The 25,288-nt window shown below is 46.1% G+C and overlaps 1 protein-coding gene and 1 long non-coding RNA gene across 5 annotated transcripts in view; one reads left to right on the plus strand and one right to left on the minus strand.

Moving 5' to 3' along the window:
* Nucleotides 1-25,288, minus strand: part of LOC147108825 (transcription factor MafB-like) — a 388,751-nt gene that overhangs the window by 86,250 nt on the left and 277,213 nt on the right. The gene's annotated exons all lie outside the window — the stretch shown is intronic.
* LOC147108826 (uncharacterized) overlaps nt 1-25,288 on the plus strand; it is a 58,661-nt gene that overhangs the window by 1,022 nt on the left and 32,351 nt on the right. The window lies entirely within an intron of this gene.

The raw sequence follows: 25,288 nt of genomic DNA on the forward strand, positions 1-25,288 counted from the left end.
TTCCTTGGATGTCAAAGCAAAAAGTGAATATAATTGGGGCCCTGCATCAAGCGTTCCTCGGTGAATGTCTGCTTTACCAGACAGTAAATGAGCTGGGGCTAGTGATACACTCTATGGATATCTGATTTTCACTGGTCCAAAGTACAAGCATAATACTACAGAGAACTGCTAACAGTCAAGGGGGGTGAAATTGGTCTTGGGCTTTAGTGCAAAATGGGCAATAGTGAATTGGCAGCACGCTTGACACCCCACCCGATTTTCTTTCCCTTGACCTCAATACTGCCGACTCGCTAGCTCCAGTTTTGTGCCTTTGCCCAAGATCAATTTTAGCCCCAAGATGTTCTTTTGTTTTGTAGTACACTCTAAGTTAGATCAGAAACACTGAGGGCGATTTTCTCAGCCCCGAGGAGGCGGGTATGGAGGCGGGACTGCCGGGAAAATGGCAGAATTTGGGGGCAGGTGGCAAACCCGCCCCCAACTCGCCTCCATGCCACCTTCCCAGGAGGCGGGTTGCCGTCCCGCACCGGGTTCCGTCTCCTTGGAGGCGGGAAGGGATTAAAGCCTATTAACTGCCTGTTAACAGGCAGAAAATTGGATTATCCTCTTTTTGCCCTCACAAGTGCGGGCTTCCCGATGGCACCAAAACCCACCAGCTCAGCGAGGCAAGTACTGGGTCTGTGGGGGTCAGGGGTGGGGGTGTTGCAAAAGTGTGGTGTGAAGGTAAGTGATGAGTGCAAGAGTGTAGAGGTGAGTATCTGAGGTAAGTGCAAAGTGTTTTTAACAGTGTACTTACCTTTGTTTCTTCATGCAGGCGTCAATCAGTTTCTATACGGAGAATCTCGCACCTCTGTGTTGCAGATGAGAGATGGCCGTTGCATTCTCAGATGCAACAAACATCTTAATTCTGTAAAAGAAAGAAGGTTGATGAGGTCTTGTATGCAAGACCTCATCAAACTGCAGAGATTGTCACTGTTTGACAGCTTCACAGAGCTGTCAAACGATGACAATTCATCTGTCAAAAAAATTTGACAGATGACACGACATACGTTGATGTGCTCTGCAACCGGCTTTCCCTTAATTGACCTGCTGAGCCCGCTGGGCGGGCTTAACAAGGTCAATCAAGGGAAAATAGCGTGGATTGGCCACAACTCGATGGAGGCGGGACTGAAACCCGACAAGCAGCAGTCTCGCCTCCAACGCGCCCCCATTCACAAAATCGCCTCCACTGTGATTCAGCCATTGCTGTTGTTTTTCATTTTTGTTTCTGGTTAATTTTATTTCTTAATAAACCCAATTCGTGTTCGTAGCCTGAAATAAAGTGAAATAAAGAGTGCGGGCCACTGCTAAATTGGTCAGGGCCTTTTTTTAGGTGGCCAGCTGAAATGAGAGATGCCTCATTTCAATATTAAAATAAGGCTCCTGCGCTCATTTCAGATCTGTCATCTTAAATTCAGTTGCCCTAGTCAGAGGCACAAGCTATTACTGGATTTCTGGGTCTTGAGTAGCCTAACTAGTGGTCCTTAGAGGGATGGCTGGTAGCCACTCAGAAAAGACCCCAAAATTTGGAAAGTTTTCATATTTTGCAGAGTCACAGGAGGAGCCACTATCAGCCTGCCCTCGCACCCCTCCCGAACCGGTCCGATCTCTGGGCCTCGGCGTGGGCCGAAATTCATAAGGCCTCGACAGGCAAGCTACATTGGAGTGCCTGTTTGGCACGCTCAGCTCGCCTGATTTATTCTAATGAGGCCCGAGGGCAAATTTACTCTCCGTTCTGGTGGGACTTCACTGTGCCCGGTTTGGGGCGCTAAGGAATTTAGGCCCCCTTGAGTTCTGTCAGAGAGAGTTATTTGTCTGTCAGTTGGAGTTACTGTTTCCAGTGCACATGGTAAATGGGTTTATTATCCACCCAGAGCATGCTACCTCCCAGCGTTTTTCATCGATAAGGTCATGTTTTGGTTGATAGACAGTGTTGGTCTGTCTGAGGAAGTGATGCATTGCCCTGGGCATGAGAAAATGTATGTGGAGAGCTCCAGAATCCTCAGGACACTTTATGGGAAAACTCGAAAGACACAGCTAGCTTGGAGCTTTGGGCTTTGAATTTGCTGAGCAGGAATTCTTTTACATCTCAATTAGGAATTCTTGTTGGGAGTGAGCCTTTAACAGTATGGATAAATAAATTGCCTCCCATCAAAATTAGGATATGTCCAGGCAAGATCCAGTCCCAGCAAAATCAGCTAAACCTGAGCTAATCCAATCCCATCAAAACTAGGCCGAGAACTCCCTGAAACCTCTTTGGGCCTGAAATTTTAGGGCTCCAATGCCAGAGGTGCAGCAGAGGGGTACGCTCCTGTGAAGCACCTTGGGCTGTTTCACTATGTTAAAGGTGCTATATAAATGCAAGTTGTTGTTGTAGGTTGTAGGCCGACTCGGATACCCGTGTTCCTATGTCACTGTAATGGCAAAACTGAAAGCTTGGCTCTGCGCTGTTTCTGCTGCCGGAAAATACCATTAAAATATTCCAGCATGAAGCCACTGGAAGCCCCTGATTGTGTCCCGGTTCTATTGAGCTGCGCAGCTTCTGATAAATTTGGATTTGACTTTATCCCTGCTAAACTCCAGATATGTTTAAATCTGTCAGCTTCCGATAAAGAACTACTGAATTCAGCAGTAGCATGTGGTTAATATGCTCACTTTGCAGCTTTATACTCCTGTCCTAGCATTCTTTGCCAAAGGTGAGTATGGGGGAGCTGAGACGGTAAAGTGTGTGTGTGTGTGTGTTTTTGCTATTTATATTCTGCCTTGCAAGCAAGAAAATGCATTAATGAACAGTGGAATCCAATGTTGCTGTCTTAAGATCTGTTCACCTGAAAGCATTTTCGGACTCTTTTCGCTACTTATGCAAGTATTGCACAAAATGATATTGAACCTTGAGAAAGAAAGAAAGGAAGAACTTGAATTTATACAGCAGCTTTCATATGCTCAAAACATCCCACAGCGCTTCACAGTCAATGAATTGCTATTGGTTGTGACGACGCCATTTTAGTGCACAGCAAGGTCACATGAACGGCAACGACATGAATGGCCAGATAATCTGTTTTTGTTGCCATTTGCTGAGGGAGGAATAATAATAATTCAACTTTAATTGTCATTGCACAAGTACATGAACAACGAAATGTGATCTTGTAAGCTCCCATGACTGGGAGAAGCAAAGCCGCTGCGTCGGTGCGCGCCGCCATTCCATTTCCACCATTCCTCCTGTCCAACAATCTTCAGCCCAACACCCGGGCCTGCTCACCAGCCGCTCCTCCTTCCATGACCTTCTCACCAACTGCCCCTCCTCGGGGCTCTTTCCATGACCTTCTGCACCTGGTCTTCCCTGATGGTTACCCCTGCATGGTACTAACCAGGCCTGGCTCTGCTTAGCTTCCAAGCCTTGCCAGTGACCCTGTCCCTAGTCCCAGGAACAGGAATGTTGGCAAGGACACTTGGGAGAACTTTGAATAGGACGTTTTCTTAAATCCACCTCCACAGGGCACCTTGGTTTAGTGTCTCAGCTAAAAGATCAATACAGCACCCCCTTCCGTGCTGCGCTGGAGCATCAGCCTAGATTATATGCTGCAGTCCTGGAGTGGGGTTTGAACCCACCACCTTCGGACTCGAGAGGCACTAGGTTGAGAAGGGAAACAGGAGGGAAACTAGTGGAAAGAAGGGGAGACGATTCTTATCATCACACAGATGGTAGACTGGTTGAAACGTCTTCCACTCAGTGTCATAAATAATCAGTTTAATCATTACAATTGTGTAAAAGTGAAACAGATCCACTGTTAACATGACTATGATTCAGGTCCTTTTTCCAAGAACTCAAGTTTAAAGCCTTTGGACTACATTGACAGGACACAGCGACTGATAATCAAGACGGGTCACATAGTCACATAATTGGTAGAATTTTTTTTTCTTACGAAGAACTCAAAGTTTTCTTTGAAATGGCAGACCTATTCAGTTCTTTGGTGTTTTGGCTTGCCTGATGTTAAGTGTTCTTCAGAACGCATTCTGTTACTAAACAGATACATCCCATAATCCCTTGTGACTCAGAATGAAACTGTGGAAAGGGAACAGAAATGGGCTGTGAGCGACAGAGATTTAAACTAGGAAAAATGAAGTGTTTCTTAAAGAAAACAGATCTAGGGCCACGCTTGGGTTAAAAAAAATGCCTTTGAACCGTGCACAAGAGTGGCAGCCATTTGCAAATCAAAAAAAAATGCAAGGTATATTTAGCATTTTTATCATCAAGGTGCATTCCAGTCGCTTATTAAAATGTAAAGTCCTGCAAAAAATTAGTTTTTGAAACAATTTTGGTTGATTGACTAGCTGCTGGGACAAGTGGTAGCGAGCATGGTGGTGGAATGCATTGTTCCCAAGTGTCCATAGGATTTCCTGTTTGTGGCTCAGCAGAATTAAGTCATCATCATTAGCTCGGGCTACTTCTGTACATCCCGCTCTCTGCCCGGTATGGTCAGTGGGGGAAGAGCGCGGCCCTTTTTCTTCATATTGCTTATCCCTCCAAATATTTTCCCTCCTCTCCTGAGGAGACGGGCTCACGTGGAAAGTACACTTCTGTGGGCGCGCGAGACACTTTCCGCTTTCATCCCAAGTGCCCATTCTTAATGTTGAAAGGGTACGTGGGCGTTAATCGTGAGGGGCCATCACAGCCAAGCGTGCTCCTCTCCTCACACAACACACACTTACTTTCCAGCAGAGGTCACTCGACAGTGATCAGGAACGAGAATCCCAGCTCACTTTTCCCCCTCTCTAGCCCAGAGATGCTGAGAACCTCCTCTTCAGAGGTAGCCTTCACTGATTGTGGTATATCCATACAGGGGGTGATTTTCTTATAGAAAGGTGGGCCTAGAAATTTGTGTTGGGCAGTGGCCTAAAACGGGCGGTATCGGACTGCCCGTTAATGTTAGGCGCTGCGTATAACGGGCAGCCGATACCATGCGTTTTGCACCACCACCCAAGGCGAATTTCTAGGCCAAGGTCTCTCTCTTTAAAGTTGGCCTCTTTACAGACGGGTGGTCTTTTTAGACATGCCCCCGGGCAGATTTTCCTCTTCAGGGCTGGAGCATAAGTGCTTGGTGGGGAAGAAGTGCTTGTTACGAAACCGTGCACAAGCTGCTCACGATTTTCCATCCAAAATGGACAGAATATTGTGAACCTCTTCTGCCCCAGTTTCTGATAAACATTTCTGCAGCCCCCACCCCCCAAGATCTTACACCTGGGTGTTGAAGAGGAGAATCTGTCTTGTCATCTCTCTGCATTTGAGGACTTTATGGACGAGGGGTCTCTCTAAACAGATCTTTACTGAAAGGTGGATGGATAATTGTGTGAATTTGCTCTCCTGATGCAGGGCCTCGCGTGCCAGGAGCACACAATGGAAAGTCAAGTACACGCTCCCCATGATTTTCCACCCATTTAACATAATTGTTGGGAGTGTAACCCCAAACTCCTGATACGCACTCCCAGTGGGGCAAAGCTTTGCTTAAAGAGTGTGAATTCATAACCCTTGCAGTTTCTTAATACAAGTTGATCTGTCCGTTGACAATTTATTACAGTGAGCAGAAATGTTAGCCTGGAAATTGATGTTGCCGCACTATTAAGGGGTTAAGTGAAGGTTACAAAGAAATCTGCTTAACACATGGTTTTACTCTTACAGTAGGTGGGTGGAAAAATGCACGTAAACACCCGTGCAATGGCCAATGACTCAGAAGCAGCAATGATTCTTATTGTTGCAAGTAGGAGGGATTTAGACGACTAAAATAGCCTTGGTTAAACCAGGTGGATGTTAAATGAAAGGAAGAAAGACTTGCATTTATATAACGCCTTTCACGACGACCGGACGTCACAAAGCGCTTTAGAGCGAATGAAGTACTTTTGGAGTGGAGTCACTGTTGTAATGTAGGAAAGGCGGCAGCCAATTTGCACACAGCAAGCTCCCACAAACAGCAATGTGATAATGACCAGTTAATCTGTTTTTGTTATGTTGGTTAAGGGATAAAATATTGGTCAGGACACCGGGGATAACTCCTCAGCTCTTCTTCAAAATAGTGCCGTGGGTTCTTTTACATCCGCCTGAGAGAGCAGACAGGACCTCAGTTTAATGTCTCATCCAAAAGACAGCAGCTAGAGTGGGTACTTTGAACCTATGACCCTGGAGGTGAGAGTGCTACCTACTGAGCCACAGCAGACACTGCTGTAAATGAGCAAATCTGCTGTAGAATGGGGAGCTAGCGAGTGAGAAAAGGTGCATTTACTGCCCAGAATTTGGAAGGGCTACCAAAGAAAAAATAAATCAGGGTGGCTCAAGGCATACTGTATAAGACTGAGGGTCATTGCTCCCACTGTGCTGTTAGGCAGGGAGTTCCAGGATTTTGGCCCGACGATGAAGGAACAGTGATATATGGCCAAGTCAGGATGGTGTGTGACTTGGAGGGGAACTTGGAGGTTCTCATGGTGTTCCCATGCGCCTGCTGCCCTTGTCCTTCTAGGTGGTAGAGGTCGCGGGTTTAGGAGGTGCTGTCGAAGAAGCCTTGGTGAGTTGCTGCAGTGCATCCTGTAGGTAGTACACACCGCAGCCACGGTACGCCGGTGGTGGAGGGAGTGAATGTTTAAGGTGGTGGATGGGATGCCAATCAAGCGGAATGTTTATTCCTGGATGGTTGTAGCATGAGCTTCGCTGTACTTGTGCTCTACGTCTGTCTATTTTTGGTGAAAGGGACTTTGCCACTGAGGGTGGCGCTTTGGTCTCTCAGATGCCATCCTTTCTCTCTTCCTTTCCCTTCAAATAAGGATGGCACAAATAATTATCTTAAATGTAGAAATCTTGAGAGCTTGAGGAAAAATTTGCAGTGCTATGGGGAAAAAGCAGGGAAGTTGAATAGCTCTCCCAGAGAGCTGGCACAGGCACAATGGGCCGAATGGCCTCCTTCTGTGCTGTATCATTCTATGATTGATTGCTCCTGAGGAAGCTGACGTTCCCCTGCACGATTCTGTGCTGGTGGTTACATGCTAGTTGCACAATTGAGGGCCACTGCCGATTCTGTACAAATGTTAAATATTGCCCGGGAGTCTTTCTCAAGGAGATGACACAGCTTTCTCACATCCCTCCCGATAAACCAGCCTCCTTATCGCCTCTGTCACCCTCTGGTGGCTGTGCCCGCTATGGTAGACCCACTGGGTCATGACAAATGCCACTTGAGCTCATGGGGAGCCCTTTCCAGCTCTTGCTGGCCATCTTCTACCAGTTTCCTAGAAGTAAAGGGAATTAAGGGTTACGGGGAGCGGGCAGGAATTTGGACATGAGTCTAGGTTCGGATCGGTCATGGCCCTGTGGGTAGCGGAGCGGGCCCAGGGGCCGTGTAGCCTGATCCTGCTCCTATTTCGTGTGTCTAATTCTGTTAGATTCAGGAGATGGTTCTGTGATAGTAGATTGGCGGTTAGGATCAGATCAGCCATGATCTTATTGAATGGTGGAGCAGGCTCGAGGGGCCGATTGGCCTACTCCTGCTCCTATTTCTTATGTTCTTATGTTCTTAAATGCAATGCTGGTGTAGCACGGAATGCAATACCCGTAAACGTGCAAAAGACTCAACGTTTCAGCTGAAGTATGCAGCAGCTCACCTTTCACTGAAACAGTCCAGGTGATGCACTGCAGACTTTGCAGCAACGCTGATGTAATGTTAGGGGCTAGCAATGCGGCATTAGAATATGACACATTTTGCTGTTGACAAGCTTTTACGCCGATAAAGCCAAGGTTAGTAACTGTAATATACGTCTTCAGCTGTATAGTGCACGGAACCAACTTTTACTCCAGAGCAATTTTACCATATTCGGGAAACAGGCAATAGTGTGTGTAAGTGTGTTTAAATGACATTCACTAAATTACTGATTCGTAACCCTCCCACACCACAGGCATTAGGCTTAATAGTCAATTCCAGGCCGCAGTCTCTCTAAGGTATTGATAGCATTGACATCAGGTGGGCCTTCTAGGTTATTGTTTCGACTAATGCTAGATTGTCTTGGCACATTACTGTTGGGATTGACATTAGGTCACCTCATTATGTTATATTTGGGACTGATTGGTGGTTGCTCTCGGACAGATGTTAAGCCATCTCATTTGGGTGTTGTTGGGATTGGTGTTGCATTTCCATTCTAAATTATTGGGACTGATGTTTATCAACTAGGTTATTGTTGGGATTGAGACTAGATGGCCTCTAAGAAAGGTGGTTCCTCTAGGCTCTTGTTGAGTCTAGCATTCAATGAGCTCCCTGGGATATTAGTATCATGTGATCTTTCTAGGTTATCAATTGGATTGAAGTTAGAGAGATTACACAATTTCGGGTTGTATTCCCTAAAATTTAGAAGATTTCGGGATGATTTGATCAAAGTTTTCAAGATATTAAGGGGAACAGATAGGGTGGATAGAGAGAAACTATTTCTGCTGGTTGGGGAGTTTAGGACTAGGGGGCATACTCTAAAAATTAGAGCCAGACCTTTCAGGAGTGAAATTAGGAAACACTTCTACACACAAAGGAGAGTAGAAGTTTGAAACTCTCTTCCACAAGTGGCAATTCATGCTAGATCAATTGTTAATTTTAAATCGGAGATTGATAGATTTCTGTTAACCAAAGGTATTAAAGGATATGGGCCAAAGGCGGATATATGGAGTTAGGTCACAGATCAGCCATGATCTCATTGAATGGTGAAAAGGCTCGAGGGGCTAAATGGCCTACTCCTGTTCCTATGTTCCTAAGACAAATTTTTGATGAAAATCCTTTTAAAACATACCAGATTCTGGTTTGCACTCCTGCTTAATGAATATCTGTGTGAAATTCTATCAGCAAAGTCCAATAACATACTGTATATATGTCAACCTTTGTAATTTCTGCTGCCAACCCATGGCATCCAATATCTAGTGTCCTCTATGTATGTATATATGTCTTATTTTGTGAGCTTTCATTTATATAGCACCTTCATGACCTCAGAACATTCAAACATGCTTCACAGCCACTGAAATGTAATCACTGTTGTAATGTATGGAAATATGACAGCCAATTTCCAAATTGCAAGGTCCCACAACAACAATGAGATAGATGACCAGATAATCTGTTTCGGTGATATTGGTTGAGAGATAAATATCAACCAGGAGACCAGCAGAACTTTCCTGCTCTTCTTTGAATAGTGCCATGGGATCTTTTACGCCCACCTGAGAGAGCAAACAGGGCCTCAGTTCAATATCTTATCCAAAAGATGGATTGGAAAGGACTGACTTTAATGTTACTGCTTCACTGGTGGATAATTCCTAATCAGAACACCCAAGATCAATTAATAGCAGCTACTGGAGATACATGCATATTCGTGCAAACACTGATTTAAACTTTATGTATAGCCCCGAGGGTACACACCTAAAGGGGGTGATTTTTACTCAGAAGTCGGGAAGGAGGCGGGACTACAACTTTCGGGGTTGTAGTCCCGCCTCCATTGAGATGCGGCCAATCCACGCGATTTTCACTTAATTGACCTTGTTGAGCCCGCCCAGCGGGCTCAGCAGGCCAATTAAGGGCCACCCAGCAACAGGTGACATCACAGACTGAAATTTCATCTGTCAAGACATTTTGACAGATGAAATATCAGCGTTTCACAGCTGTTTGAAGCTGTCAAACACTGACAGTCTTACTTCTAACCTGAGTCCTCCTCCACAGGCTCAGTCAGAAATCTCACCAGCACAGAAAGCTGCAGGCTGTCACTTTTGACAGTTCGCAGCCATTCTGCTTTCTGTGCCGGTTAGATGAGGGACTCCCGACACCTAAAGGAAGGAAGGCTGAAAAGGTAAGTACAGGTAATTTAGACGTCTTTACACACTTTAGACACACCAAACATACTTACCTTTGCACTCATGCACCCATCACTCACCTGAACACTGACATCTCGACCCCTCCAAGTCCTTCAACCCGACGGCCCGACTCCTCAAACTTGGCGTGGTTTGGAGCCGTCGGGAATCCCACACTTCAAGCTTTAAAATAGGGATTAGGCTAAAAACTGCCTGTTAACTACCTGTTAACAGGCAGTTAATTGTCACTAATCCCTTCCCGCCTTGGGTAGGCGGGTCCCAGTGCAGGGCGGGTACCCGCCTCTTTTGAAACTTACATGGATGGTGTTGGGATCCACAAATTCGGGACGCCTCCAATCCCAACTCCACGAGTCAGTTAAAATTGAGGCCAAACAGTTCATGAAGGCAAAGGCATGGATTCTTTTGCAATAAGGGGGTGCTCTTCAGAGGCTGAGGCTCAATTACACTGTTAGAACAGAGTACCTGGAGTTTTACTCTGCATTGGTCCATGCTCTACTTGGCCTGGGAATGCTTCCTGGGAATGTTTCCATGGGAGCGCTTCCATGCCCTACCATTAACATCCCTCACCTTGTCACCTTGAGGCACACGAAACTCACACAAAAGTATCAAAAAAAGCTACACATTCAGACTGTGTTTTGTGACCCTGAGGTTTAATTCTCCTCTGTTCCCCTCTCCCACTCCCAACAAACAATAGGCATCAGGAAATGTGGATTCACGTGACAAAAAAGTCCATCGTTAGACATGGCAGCTTTAAACCCATTGAGAGCTCAAGAAATCCATTTTATTGCGACTTCTGTGCTTGTGAGGGGTGTTGATACTGAAGAATGAATCACTTTAGTACTTAACGCCAACACCAAGCATTTCTACGACCGACATATCAGAGGTTAGAAGCAGAGTTCCCCTACAATGCCCTGCAACAGTGCCTGGTCACATTCAGCATGGATTAGAGGCAGAGTAAAGTTCCCTTTAAACAGAGCCAGAAGTGGTTTCTCTCAGTTGGATGGTTCCAGACCGTCCCTCTGACAAGTTTGAAGCCCCAGGTCCCACTAAAGTCAATGGGGCTGCTCAGAGGAACAGAAGCCATCCCACAACCTGTGTCACCAAAGCAGCTCATGAGTGGAGCAGGGATCTCAAGTGGCAGCTCTCGATGAGGAGGAAGATCTAGTGCAACAATGAAGATGAAAAGAGAAAGATGGGGTCATTCTTTCCTTCACTTTAAACTCCAACCTCCAAAGACCATCCCTAATGTATGACATATCCATCTTGGCTGGTTCCCTGAGAGAGACTGCCAATTGGTGACAGTGTCAAAATATGGGCAGTGTTACTCTCTCGATTCATACCTGCTAGAAAATGTGTTGGGCCTACCCCAAACTCAGTTGTCAGAAATTGGATAGTTTAAATCCCTGGGCCTGGGCTTGTTTCAAACAAGGCAAGGTTGTAAATATAAATGTAAATGCTACACAACCCGCTACAAATAGTAATTCTTAATCCACAGTGTTCTCTGATTGAACTACTACAACAACTTGGGGGAGAAATTCGGTGGGCTGCGCCACCAGTTAGCGCCTAAAGAGGGCACTCAGTGGCTTTAGCGCCACTGGCCACGCCTCCTGCGATATTTAGCTGGGGCACTAATGGCGGCATTAGCCTGTTGCGCTGCGCCGCCACCGATGACGTCATCGGTGCGCGCAGCGCCCCGCTACCGCCCTGATCGCGATATTTGGCAGCGACCGCCTCTGTAGTGCCGCTCGCTAATCGCGCCCGGTTCACGGGGCCTACCTGTGGCGCAAATTAAGGTGGAGGTGCGGGGCGGCCGTTTTTTTCAGCAGCCGCCTGCCAGCACCTCCGTCCCCGGCCTCCTGTTCTCCCCCCGCGGCATTGCCGGCTGTTTTCCGAGAGCCCGGCACTTCTCCTCGGTGCCGGGCTCTTTTGCCTGCACTCGCGATCGCTCATCGCGCTGGTGCAGGCCCCTCCCCCTTAAGAATGGGAGGAAGGCCTGCAGTACCGCAGCGCGCCGTGCCGCAGTGTGTGGCGTTGCAGCACGTTGCGCTGCGATATTCAGTTTCAGCACCCTAAGAGGGACGCGGGGTGCCTCGAGCCTCGCCCCGTGTCCCTCTTGGGGTGCTCAAGCTGAATTTCCGGCGATCGCTGCTGCTCCAATCGCTGCGCTAATTCCGGCGCCCAGGCGAGCTTGGCGCCCCGTTTACGGCTCCACCCAATTTCTCCCCCCACTGTCTTTAATGCCGTAAAACATCCCAAGGCAATTCATAGCAGCGTAATCCTGATCAAAACTTGATACCAAGCCAAAGAAGGAGACTTTAGGACAGGTGAAGAAACGCTGGGTCAAAGAGGTAGGTTTTAAGCTGAGTCTTAAAGGAGGAGCGGCAAAGAGGTTTGGGGAGAGAATTCCAGAGTTTAGGGCCTAGACAGCTGAGGCCAATGGTGGGGCGTAGGAAGTGGGGGATGCACGCACAAGAGGCCAGAGTTGGAGGAGTGTAGAGTAAGCTTCTTTCTTGATGATTTTGCTGCTGAGACACCACTACCAAAAGTAAAAGAATGACTTGCATTTCTATAGCGCCTTTCACGACAACCGGACGTCTCAAAGCGCTTTACAGCCAATGAAGTACTTTTTTGAAGTGTAGTCACTGTTGTAATGTAGGAAACGTGGCAGCCAATTTGCACTCAGCAATCTCCCATAAATAGTGATAATGACCAGATAATCTGTTTTTGTTATGTTGGTTGAGGGATAAATATTGGTCAGGACACCGGGGAGAATCCCCTGCTCTTCATTGAAATAGCGCCATGGGATCTTTTACATCCACCTGAGAGCAGACGGGGCTTCGGTTTAACGTCTCATCCGAAAGACGGCACCTGCAACAGTGCAGCACTACCTCAGCACTGCACTGGAGTGTCAGCCTAGATTTCTGTGCTCAAGTCCCTGGAGTGGGAACTTGAACCCACAATCCTTCTGACACAGAGGCAAGTATGCTAGCAACTGAGCCACAGCTGACACTAAAACCCAGAGGTGTGTGGAAAGACGTGACGTCTCTCAAGACACAATACTGCATGTAGCTACATAACCACAAGGACTAGCAGCAGAACGCAGGGTGCAGACAGAATTGATTTAAAATAAAAAGAGACACACGTTTCTTTGTGTTGGCTACATGAAGTAAAGACTGTCTCTGTATAATGAGAGGTTGCAAGTATTTTCCCTCTCCATCTCCCTATATTGCAGGTGAAGGATGAGTGTGCACATGACATGAAGAACCCAAATTAAACTGGTGGTGAGGAGTCCACTTCAAAAAAGGGTTTCATTGTACAAAGTAATCAAAGAGAAGAAGTAACTCACTCCCCTCAAACTATCAGCTGATTTGCACTTAAATGTCAGGTCGCTTTAAGAGAGATGCCCTAGTCTGCTGCATTGTATTTTTATCCCTTTCCAACTGACTCCTCAACACCAGTTTGATTTTGTTTCTTCATGTCATGTGCACACTCATTCTTCACCTGCAATATAGAGAGATGGCGAGGGAAAATACTTGCAACCCCTCATTATACAGAGACAGTCTTTACTTCGTGTAGCCAACACAAGGAAACGTGTGTCTCTTTTTATTTTAAATCAACTCTGTCTGCACCCTGCGTTCTGCTGCTAGTTCTTGTGGTTATGTAGCTACATGTGGCATTGTGTCTTACGAGACGTCGAGTCTTTCCTCACACCTCTGGGTTTTAGCAGAAACCTGCGGCGCAATCAGCTGCCTCTGAAACAACCAAAGGTGGGGCCAGAAAGCAAGTGGCTCCGTAAAGCTGGAGATTGAGCAACAAGTCAACTACTCTTTGTTCCGCTTGTAGTGAAAATGAAACAGTCTATCAGACAAGGTTTGCATGAAGATTACAGTAATAGAGTCTGACATACGCCATCACTGCTGCCACAAGAGACAAACCTCAAACGCCACTTTAACGGACTTGATATAATAGTAATTACATAATGTCGACATCAGCTAAAAGCTGTCCCCAGCTTTAAAAATAACTTATTTTTTCCAATACAGACAGTAATTGGGGTTTTCAACCAGACTAACAGAGAACATTTCTTAGTAGTCCAATTTAGTTTTCATTCAAATCTGCTTATTTTATATTTCTTTTGGAAAAAAAACCTGGCACCTTTATGCCCTTCAGTTAAAATCTCATTCCAGATACGAGATCCCACCATACTCTCCTTAGTGTGGAGATGCCTGAGCTGGACTGGGGTGGACAAATGTAAGAAGTCACACAACACCAGGTTATAGTCCAACAGCTTTATTTGAAATCACAAGCTTTTGGAGCGCTGCTCCTTCGTCAGGTGAAGTGGAGAAATGCATAAAGACACAACTTATATAGTCAGAGAATCATGTTCCTTAAGCATTGAACTGATTGTCTATAGCCAAGGCATTAATCCAGGGGACACACCTAACAGAAGGAGGTAGCAATACTCAAGAGTAGGAGCTGATTCATTTAGCGAAGTATTGGCTTACATTTGCTGGATGGCTTGGGAAGACTAACAAAGTGAAGTGCAATATTTACACTGGGCCGCTCTGACGAGCTGATGAATAATTGGTTGTTGCTGTTAAACATGGATCTGTTCAATCTTACAGTAAACAAGAGAGAGGACTTAGCCCATTAATCTGTTCCAGAGTGCATTGTGGGTACAGGCTGCATATAGAGTCAAGTGAGAATCGCCCTCATTATTCTATAGTGGACCCATCAAATCTTCACAGAAATGGGGAGCAAAATAAGAAATTCTGATTGGTGTCTAAACAGATATAATGGACAGTATGGTTCTGGATTAAACAATCCTCATCGTCCCCTTCAATCTGGACTACAGATTTCACATATACATGATACAGGTGTCTGGGGTGGTCACAATAGCTCGTATGACTCTTTTATCATGGTGTCTACACCATTGAAACATAGGGGTAGATTTTCATAAAGCTGTCGGGAAGGAGGCGGGACTACAACTTTCGGGTTTTCGTCCCACCTACATCGATGTTCAGCCAATCCACGCGATTTTCCCTTGATTGACCTTGTTAAGCCCGCCCAGCGGGCTCAGCAGGCCAATTAAGGGTCACCCGGCAACAGGTGACATCCCAGACTGAAATTTCATCTGTCAAGAGGTCTTGGCAGATGAAATATCAGTGTTTCACAGCTGTTTGAAGCTGTCAAACACTGACAGTCTGACTTCTAACCTGAGTCCTTCTACACAGACTCAGTTAGAACTGTCACCAGCAATGAAAGCTGAAAGCTGTCACTTTTGACAGCTCACAACCATTTTGCTTTCAGTGCCGGCTGAGTGAAACCTAGAGGAAGAAAGGCTGTTAAGGTAAGTACAGGTAATTTAAACTTCTTTACACACTTTAGACACACCAAACACACCTACAGAATCTACAGTGCAGATAGAGGCCATTTCGGCCCACCGAGCCTGCACCGACACATATCCCACCCTATCCCCGTAACCCCACGTATTTAACCCCCTAACACTAAGGGTCAATTTATCATAGCCAAATCAACCTAACCTGCACATCTTTGGACTGTGGGAGGAAACCGGAGCACCCGGAGAAAACCCACGCAGACACAGGGAGAATGTGCAAACTCCACACAGACAGTCGCCCGAGGCCAGATTTGAACCCGGGTCCCTGGCGCTGTGAGACAACAGTGCTAACCACTATGCCACTGTGCCCCCCTCCTTTGCACTCATGCACCCATCACTCACCTGAACACCGACATTGCGACCCCTCCAAGTCCTTCAACCCGACGACCCTGGCGTGGTTTGGAGCCGTCGGGAAACCCACACGACACCCCTCAAAATAGGGATTAGGCTAAAAACTGCCTGTTAACTACCTGTTAACAGGCAGTTAATTGGCACTAATCCCTTCCCGCCTCGGGTCGGCGGGTCCCAGTGTGGGGCGGGTACCTGACCCCCTGAAACTTATGTGGAGGCGGGTTTTGGGTGGGATGGTGTCGGGACCCCCAATTTCGGGATTTCCCCCCCCCCCCCCCCCACATGCCTGAAACCCCACCTGACGGCTCCAGGAAAATCGACCCCATAGCTGCAGACTTCAAAGTCGCTGTCAGGTTATGCAATTACTCACCTGAAGAATCTTCTCTCTACACTTAACAGATACAGAAAATTCTCCTGGCAAACAGATTGATTTAGGGAGTCATTTTTTAAAAAATCGTTAAGATTATCTGGCTTGCAACCTCAAATCTCTTATTTATACAATAAAGTCGATCTCATCAAGAGCAGGTTCTTAACTGGTGAAGATGTTCACTGTTCTTCCACAGTGGTGAGTTCTGTTACCTACTGCAACAGTTTATCTGCTAAAATAATGCTCACATTCTGCCTGTAAGTGTGAATTATACAGGTAGACTATCCTTTATCCGAACTTCCGAAAACCGAAACCCTCTAAAAACCGAAAGTTTTTTCGTTCAGCGTAAGTCGTGCGCATGACATGACCAGAGTGGCGCACGACTTACGCTGAGCAGGGCAGAGGGTCACTGAGTTCCCTCCTGGGTAGGAGATTGCAGGCCGAGCCGGGCAGTGTGAAGGAGGTATACCGGGAGAGTGAACCCAACAATACAGTGGCCCGTCCGATAGCTGCAGCGACCTGTCCGATATTCTTTTCTCCCCCCCCGACCCCCGACCCCCACCCTTTCGGATAAGGGATAGTGTATCCTTTATCCGCACTTCCGAAAACCGAAATCCCCTGAAAACCGAAAGTTTTTTCGTTCAGTGTAAGTCGTGCGCACGACCCCGACCCCCGCCGACCCCCACCCCCCGCCGACCCCCACCCCCGACCCCCCCGCCGACGCTGACCCCCGCCGACCCCCACCCCCGACAAATTTCCCAGTCTTATAAAATACCTTCTGAAATCCGAAATTTTCCGAAAACCGAAACACGGCTGGTCCCGAGGTTTTCGGATAAAGGATAGTCTACCTGTACCCCGATTTAGCCCAAGGGGCAGCATTACAGTGGCTCCTATGTGACAGTATATCCTGCACATACTCAAGAAGCTATCCAGAAACCACCATAGCCTCTTACAAAAGGACCCTGCAGTAAAGATAAATATGTAAATATGCACCATTAAAAGCAATTAAAATAATAACATGTAACGGATTTGTTGTGCTCATCAAGGTGAAGGAAGTTGATGTTGGGGAGTGAAATACTTTTGTCAATTTTGTCACCCATTATTAGTATCAAGCACTCCCAGGTCAGATATAGTACCTCAGAACCACAGCTGTCAGACACAAGAAAAGTGGAAATAGCTGGCAAATATTTACAGCATGAAACTGGCTCGATTTTGATGGGGTGGTGTTTCAGTAACTCAGTGTTGATCGATCATCTGAAATAACTGATCAGCATTAACTCTGAGACCCACTTCACTATTCTGGCTCAACATAAGAGCTTCCCTATTTGTATTGGCTAGCAGATCCATTAGTCCAGACAAACTGACGCAAATCATGAGCTTGGAAGTCTCAGAATAAATGGTTTCATTCTAAACCAGAGTTCTTCTTAGGCAGTCCCTCAGAACCGAGGATGACTTGCTTCCACATTAAAAATGAGTTCGCAGGTGACTGATGAGTCCAATGCGGGACCTACAGTCTCTGTCACAGGTGGGGCAGACGGTGGTTGAAGGGGCGGGTGGGTGGGGTGCTTGGGTTGACGTGCGCTCCTTGCGCTGCCTGCGCTTGGCTTCCACTTGCTCCCGGCGAAGAGACTCGAGGTGTTCGGTAACCAGAGTTACTGATAAACTGACCAATTTTAGACAACAACAAGAACAGCAACAACGTGCATTTATATACTTAAGAGTGTGACACTAAACTATTCAAACATTTATCATATTTTAAAAACTATATAAGCGTGTGTATACGCACGCACACTTATCGGTTTAGTCTGTAATCAGCAAAGGACAAGAACACAGAAGCGTGGAAGTGGCAGGACATACGTCAACAGCAATATTAGGTGAGTTGCAGGTTGCAGATTATATGGTGGGCGGAAGTAGTGAAACAGCGAAAGGGAAATGGGGCAGAACTGTGTATCTACCAGGTGTCTAAATTAGTGCTTACCCTTGAATGGAGTTTCATGTACCACAGTGCCGATTTGAAATTCATAATTGGCATCGGATTTATATTGGTTGAGAGCTTGGGCCAAATCCAAACTCCATTTGTCACAACAAGAATGCTTCAAAATAACAACAGAAAATGCTGGAAAAACTCAGCAGGTCAGGCAACATCTGTGGAGAGAAATTTGAGTTGACAATTTCTCTCCACAGATGTTGCCTGACCTGCTGAGTTTTTCCAGCATTTTCTGTTGTTATTTCGGATTTCCAACATCTGCAGTATTTTGCTATCGTAAGAATGCTTCAATCCCACTTAGAGCAGTCTCCACTTCTGTAGACATTTGCTCCGTGTATGGATTTCCCTCCCTCCCCCATTCATTATTAGAGCTGTAATCTCTTGTTGAGAGTGAGCAGTTTTTGCTGATAAGACTTTGCCCCCCCGCCCAGTGCCCTTGGACCATTTTCTGTCCCATAGGCTGCTCCTGCCTGTTAATCAGTAATTAATGACCCAAAGTCACACAAGAGAGGCCTTCAGACGCGTTAAGGGCCTCTTGTTTCCACAAAGTCTAATGGTGTTGTCTCGCTGCAGTTACCTGAGATCCTCCTGTGTTAAGAGTCAAACCAACAACAATCAAGTATTTGGCTCAGTTTATCAACAGGAGCTGGGCTATGTCTGACAATGACCTAACTGCTGGCTTTGCACAATCTCAACCTAGTTCACAAGTAAGCACATACCCAGAGCAAAAAGCTGCTCACGATATGACACTAAATTGACGGCCCACTCAGAGAAACCATTAGTCCGTCTGGTGTGATAAATGGAAGCATTCACAATGGCCTAGTAGAGAATGAGGTTGGAGTTAGGACAGATTGGGGGACAATTTAATTTTGTTCCCAATTTGTAGCAAAATCATAAGTGATTTCCTTCTATTCACGATTAAACTGCAAGTAAAGAATAGAAGATGTTGTAGGGAAGAGTAGAAATAGTTCTGTTCGGGCAATACCTGAGCTGGGAATATTTGTTGCTAACACTGGCTGCTCAACCTGGAAGAGTGTGCCATTCCCCAACACTGATATCCTTCACTGTGTGATCGGCACAAACAGGAAATATGAGAGCAGGGAGGTTATGCTTGAATTATATAAAACACTAGTTAGGCCACAGCTAGAGTACTGTGTACAGTTCTGGCCACCACATTACAGGAAGGATGTGATTGCACTAGAGGGGGTACAGAGGAGATTTACGAGGATGTTGCCTGGGCTCGGGAATTTTAGCGATGAGGAAAGATTTGATAGGCTGGGGTTGTTTTCTTTGGAACAGAGGAGGCTGAGGGGAGACTTAATTGAGGTGTATAAAATTATGAGGGGCCTAAATAAAGTGGGACCTATTTCCCTTAGCAGAGAGGTCAATAACCAGGGAGCATAGATTTAAAGTAATTGGTAGAAGGATTAGAGGGGAGTTGAGGAGAACTTTTTCCACTCAGAGGGTGGTGGGGGTCTGGAACTCACTGCCGGAAAGGGTGGTAGAGGCAGAAACGCTCAACACATTTAAAAAGTACTTGAATATGCACTTGAAGTGCCATAACCTACAGGGCTACGGACCAGGAGCTGGAAAGTGGGATTAGGCTGGATCGCTCTTTGTCAGTCAGCACAGACACGATGGGCCAAATGGCCTCCTTCTGTGCTGTAAATTTCTATGATTCAATGATTCGATGAATTTACATTGCAGTAAAGACCCCTGCCTCTGTACACAGGGGGTGTACGGTAATGAGAATTTTATATTGGAGTCTGTTGCAGGTGACTTAAATTCCAATATCTAAATGGAGATTTATTTTTAAAATTCCATCAACGTCATTGACTTGTTACAAATGTCTGATGTACCGTAAAACATTTATATAGGTTTTGTCACCACTATACTGTGCTATACCTCAGTACCTTATCTCACAAACCCAATCCTCCCTGTACCTTACAGCATTATCACTACCAGCAGCCTTGGCTTCGCTGTAAAGTAAATGAGGCAAGAGCACCTCAGCAACAAGATAGAGGCAGCCTCCAGGGGCGCGATGCGAGGCTGGTGTGGGGAAGCAATGTAAAGCTGGAACTTCCAGGGTATGTGCACTAGGGGCAGGGACGGTGCACAGAGGGAGCATCTGCCCAATGTGCAGCACATTGCCACTGCCACCGGAGGTCCTTTTATTTTATATTTTGTAGGGCTTGCCGCACGAACCTCTCAGCAGTCCCAGTACCACAGAAACCAGTGACATTTCACAACATTCTATATCACCCACTGACGTCACCGGCGCAGCTGTATCTGCCCCGGAGGATTTAGCTAGAATTTGAGGAGGGATGATCAGTTGTCTCACAGTGCATGCAAGAGGAAGAGAAAGTGGAAGCGGTAGTGAAGGAGCCAGAGAGGCTTGTTGCTCCCTTTCTCGGCTGCAGAGCCTAGTGATGCGGACCTCACAGGGCCTACTTACTAAAGAAGATTGCTGGCCCAATATTCTACCTAGCGGCAAAGATGGCCATGCGACAACATGCTTTGTCAAATTGACTGTGTCCTGCTCTGTCCTCTGTTGAACGCTCCTCCTCCTCCTCTCCTGTTTGTGTTGCAGAGTTATGCAACATGCAGCGGCTGATGATGAAGACCATGATGGGGTTACCTGGTGTCCCTGATCTGTGGAGATATGTGAAGTGCTGCTTCAAAGTGCCAGTGGTGTGCACTGCAATGGCCCTGATGGCTGCATGGGTCTTCTTGTAGCTGCGCTCAGCTTCTGTCCATGGCTGTTGCAAGGGTGTCACGAGTCATGGCTGAAGAGGGTAGTCTTGGTCTCCAAGGAGCCTTTCACCCTTAAATAACAGTGGCCTTAGAATGATAGCACTGTGCCTGCTGCCTGGGAGCAGGCATTGGTCCTGCATGATCCCGAGTTCCTGATCACTGGCTCAGCCGTACATTTATGGTGCAGAAACCCTTTCTGTTCATGTAGGCCATGGCATGGGCCCATTTGCCCACATAGGTGCCATAAATAACTCCCTGAACTTTGGGGGAACCAGCATTGCAAAGAAATTGGGCAGCTGTGCCATTCTACTATTGTATTCAATGGGAAAGGACATTGTCAGACAGGTGTGCTCTGGCTTACAGATATACTTGTTGGCATGATTGTAGGTGCAGGCAATCTGGCTCTGGTGCCAGCTAATCTCTTTGGCACGCCTCCTTTGATTCTCCTCATCTTCAGGTATTAAGATCACATAGTTTGAAAGCAAACCTATTTTTAATGTACAATTGCTGTTAGACGAGCTCCTTATCCCACATGCAAGAATGCAGCTCAGTGCCAATACCCACTCTGACTGGGCAAACTTAACACTGTGCAGGACTCCTGGCTGACACTTGAGAAATGGAAGGCTGAATATCAATATCCTAATTTGAATAGACCAGAAGCAATTTTACAAGTTGACCTTGCCAGCTGGGAACCTCATTGACCAGCAATATGTTTGGGTTGGCAGTTTTCTGACCGTTAAAGTTAGACATGTGTGTGAACTGTATCTACCGGAGGGAAATGCAAGTCGGAAAAGAGCACAGCGTGCCTTCAGGGCAGAGAGCCAGCATAGGTCACAGTGGAAGAGTTTCCTAGTCTTTGCTTGCAAAATGAACACGGGGGCCAGACCACTCCCGCACATCAAACCCCCTGCCCTGTGATTTCCTGATTGCTGGATTGTACAGATCTCCATCGACCAAAGGCAGCCAGAAGTGGGGGCTCGCAAACCATGATTTTCAATCAGCTGCATGTGCAGAGCTGTAAAATCGGGCGTAAGCCTTCATATCTTTGGTTCAGAGAGCTCGATCCCAAGACCAATACACTCAGATTATTTGCTGCACCGATTAAGCAGCCATCTATTCCAATAACGCAGCAAAGCCTGGGAACATCACTCATATTGGAAGTTTCTCTTTATAGCACTTACATCATGAAACCCGCGGCATTGCAACATGACATTAGTCATCTTGTCAGCCATCAAGATGTGTTTCTATTTTAAATAAATGTTTTATAACTTAAATGTTGCATGCATAACAAAAGTAATACATTTTTTTAAAATTGTCATGACACTGATGAAATATTTCATTTGATGATTTAGTGTCTGCTGTCCTTACTCTCGTCTATTTAATTTGTGGTATCCATTCTGAGCTGCATTGTTTGGTCATGTGCAGTGTGAACTGTTATGAAACAATATAAGGTGGGATATCTTATTTCAACTCAATAAGTAGACACAAAAGCCAGGGTTCTCTGTTTCTGCACTTGCCAACCTGTGATTTCCCGCCCGTTAAAGTGAATACGCACAGTTGTGAGCGGACGATCACAGAAATGCAAAACTGCGGGTAACATATTGCGCAGGGGGGCGGGAGAGAGAGCGACTCCAACGCAAATTCAAACTTCCTAACCTGGGAATCCCTAATCACATGCAAATCGGTGTTCACACAGTGCAATGCGAGTGCTTCCACTGCCTACACTCGCATGGCTGTTTATTTGTCTATATTGCCTATTCTGTACAAGATTCCACCCGCACAATGAATGGGATGTCCAACGAAGCATTCACGCCAATTATATAGCGGACAGCAATGTTAAGGGCTGCAGCAGACATTCGTGAGGCAACACAAAATCCCTACACAATGGAAGTTCCTCGCCCATGCACTGACAGATCGAATGATGCTGCGCTGGAACTCATGCTGGGCAAAGTAAGGGAAAGGAGCTGTGTCATTTTTGGTGCCGAAGGGCAACTTCACAGAAAAGACTGGTCCCAACAAGCAGAACCAGGTCTGGAGAAGGCATGGTTGAGACTGCTATCTCCAAGGTGATTCCGCATCTGGCCCAGCCAGCCCCTCTGCATGTGACAGTAGATGTATCAGAAAGCAGGAAGGACCAACCAGCCTCAACAGTTCTTTCCACTGGGGGTATATTCTGTGCGAGAGTGCATCTTCTAAAATTCTATAGATTATGGAACCGTTCCTGCAGATTGGAGGGTGGCAAATGTAACCCCACTATTTAAAAAAGGAGGGAGAGAGAAAACAGGGAACTACAGGTCAGTTAGCCTAACATCAGTAGTAGGGAAAATGCTGGAGTCTATTATAAAGGATGTGATAACAGGACACTTAGAAAATATCAATGTGATTAGACAAAGTCAACATGGATTTATGAAAGGGAAATTGTGTTTGACAAACCTACTGGAGTTTTTTGAGGATGTAACTGGTAGAATAGATAAGGGAGAACCAGTGGATGTGGTGTATTTGGATTTTCAGAAGGCCTTTGATAAAGTCCCACATAAAAGGTTAGTGTGCAAAATTAAAGCACATGGGATTGGGGGTAATATACTGGCATGGATTGAAAATTGGTTAACGGACAGGAAACAGAGAGTAGGAATAAATGGGTCTTTTTCGGGGTGGCAGGCGGTGACTAGTGGGGTACCGCAGGGTCAGTGCTTGGGCCCCAGCTATTCACAATATATATCAATGATTTGGATGAGGGAAACAAATGTAATATTTCCAAGTTTGCTGACAACACGAAACTAGGTGGGACTTTGAGTTGTGAGGAGGATGCAAAGAGGCTTCAAGGCGATTTAGACAAGTTGAGTGAGTGGGCAAATACATGGCAGATGCAGTATAACGTGGATAAATGTGAAGTTATCCACTTTGGTAGGAAAAACAGAAAGGCAGAGTATTATTTAAATGGTGATAGATTGGGAAATGCTGATGTACAAAGGGACCTGGGTGTCCTTGTACACAAGTCATTGAAAGCAAACATGCAGGTGCAGCAGGCAGTTAGGAAGGCAAATGGTATGTTGGCCTTCATTGCAAGAGGATTTGAGTACAGGAGCAAGGATGTCTTACTACAGTTATACAGGGCCTTGGTGAGACCACACCTGGAGTACTGTGTGCAGTTTTGGTCTCCTTACCTAAGAAAGGATATACTTGCCCTAGAGGGAGTGCAGCGAAGGTTCACCAGACTGATTCCTGGGATGGCAAGACTGTCATATGGGGAGAGATTGGGTCGACTAGGCCTGTATTCACTAGAGTTTAGAAGAATGAGAGGGGATCTCATTAAAACGCATAAAATTCTGACAGGGCTAGACAGACTGGATACAGGGAGGATATTTCCCCTGGCTGGGGGGCTCTAGAACGAGGGGTCACAGTCTCAGGATACGGGGTAGGACATTTAGGACTGAGATGAGGAGAAATTTCTTCACTCAGAGGGTGGTGAACTTGTGGAATTCTCTACCACAGAAGGCTGTGGAGGCCAGGTCACTGAATATATTTAAGAAGGAGATAGATAGATTTCTAGACACAAAAGGCATCAAGGGGTATGGGGAGAGAGCGGGAATATGGTTTTGAGATAGAGGATCAGCCATGATCGTGTTGAATGGCGGAGCAGGCTCGAAGGGCCGAATGGCCTACTCCTGCTCCTATTTTTTCTGTTTCTTTCTATCCAGAACAGACGGACAATAAGCGGGCTGAGGTAGCTGTGATTCTCTGACCCCCGCACGCATGTTTCCAGTTCGAAGTCCAAGTTCCATTTATTTAGATCTCAAAACCCAAAGTTGGGATTGGGATTTTTTTTAATGGGGTCAATTTTGCGGGGCAGTGTGATCAGCTATAAGTTGCCCGTTGCTATGCTTGCCCAAAGTTGGCAAAGCCATGGTCCAAAATCTGAATAGGATCCCAGCTGTTCCGATGCAGATTGGGAAATCACACTGGAGTCTGCCTCTGATAAGGCATCGAAATGCAAGTAAATAAAAAAATCTCTCTGTAAATAAGCAGTGCTGCTTACAGACAGGATAGAGCACTACAAACATGGAAAATTATACTTATTTAACACTTTATCTGCCTGCCTAAAATGTTTGCAAATTTCATTAACCTTAAATTTCTTTGCCACACAGAGGCTAGTGGGAATCTGGAATTCTGCCCCCCCCCCCCCTCCGCAAAAAAAGCTGTTGAGACTGGAGGTCAATTGTAAATGTAAAAACTGAGATTGAGAGATTTTTGTTCGGCATGGGTACTAAGGGTTATGGAACAAAGGCAGGTAGATGGAGATGAGATACAGATCAACCAAGATCTAATTGATTGGCAGAATAGGCTGAATGGCCTACTCCTGTTCCTAAGCTGCTCCTAATGTTAATACTTGTCAATGCAATGACATTGAGGTGCTTTAACATCTGTCTCCCTCCCCTTGTCCCATGACTATATGCTTGACCTCACAAGCTCCTTCTGCCAACATTTGTTAGAACGGGATAGTACTTTTTTTACAATTACTTCCCACAG

This window comes from Somniosus microcephalus, chromosome 13 (genome assembly GCF_052327205.1).
Source record: "Somniosus microcephalus isolate GS21.2 chromosome 13, FLI_Smic_1.0, whole genome shotgun sequence".
In the NCBI taxonomy this organism is placed as follows: Eukaryota; Metazoa; Chordata; class Chondrichthyes; order Squaliformes; family Somniosidae; genus Somniosus; species Somniosus microcephalus.